This window comes from Otolemur garnettii, unplaced genomic scaffold (genome assembly GCF_000181295.1).
Source record: "Otolemur garnettii isolate 467f Iridium unplaced genomic scaffold, OtoGar3 scaffold00697, whole genome shotgun sequence".
NCBI classification, from domain to species: domain Eukaryota; kingdom Metazoa; phylum Chordata; class Mammalia; order Primates; family Galagidae; genus Otolemur; species Otolemur garnettii.
In genome coordinates, this window is record NW_003853092.1 from 5,985 (window position 1) to 6,984 (window position 1,000).

The following is a 1,000-nucleotide window of genomic DNA, read 5'->3' on the forward strand; positions in this document are numbered from 1 at the left end:
AGGAATTCTACATATAATAGGAATCCAAGAAAATAAATCTAGGAGCCAGTCTCTGAAGGATCCCAGAGTAAACCTGCTCTGGTGCTCTGACGATTGCTGAGGCCAAGCTCCCTATTGTCTGATTGTATCAATACAGCCTCGAAGCTGGAGGAGGGTGAACAGGAGTGTAATAGGGGGTCAGTGATCACACAGACTCCCTACCCTGCAGGCACAGTCCAGGGCAATGTGTGTGTCAAATGTTGCTATAACAAAGGAGTCTGATGACTTTTTAGACAGCAAGGGCAGAAACAATTTATTAGTGATTTATGTATTATTTATTTATCCCTCTTGTCAGTGGAAACACCAACCAGCAGAAACTTAAGGAAAAATGCACATGAGATGAATGTGGAATTTTAGTTTTACTCTTGTGATGACCAGACCCCCTTGATTCCCCCTTTCAGATACATTTCTTAGTATATGTCAATGGGCAGCCATAACGCTCACTTAAGAAGACCATAACCAAAGCAACATGCATCTGGGATAGCCCCTCAGAGGCCTCAGGCTAGCCTGGAAAACAGTTTTAGGGAGATGGTCAAACAAGCAACTTCTGGCATGTTATGGACAGAAAAGTGGGCAGTGAGGGTCCCCAACAAGCAACTTTCCCCACTGTCTTTCCATTTAAACAATCAACTGCCCAAACAGAAAATCCATTGTTCACACAGACAAACATTTTCCCAAGGATGTACAAACAGTATCTGCTCCTATTTTAAGGTTTGCAGAAGCGTTCTGGGTAACATAAAGTTCAGGTTGTTGCACCAGGAGTCTGGCTGAGGGGGTTGACCATGTCCCTCTAGGTGCTGCCTCTCTGTCACTTCATCTAGTCTTTGAGAAAACATTTCCTTCTTTCTTTCTTTTTTTTTTAGAGACAGAGTCTCACTTTGTCACAGTTGGTAGAGTACTGTGGAGTCACAGCTCACAGCCACCTCCAGCTCTTCAGCTTAGGTGATTCTCTTGCCTCAGC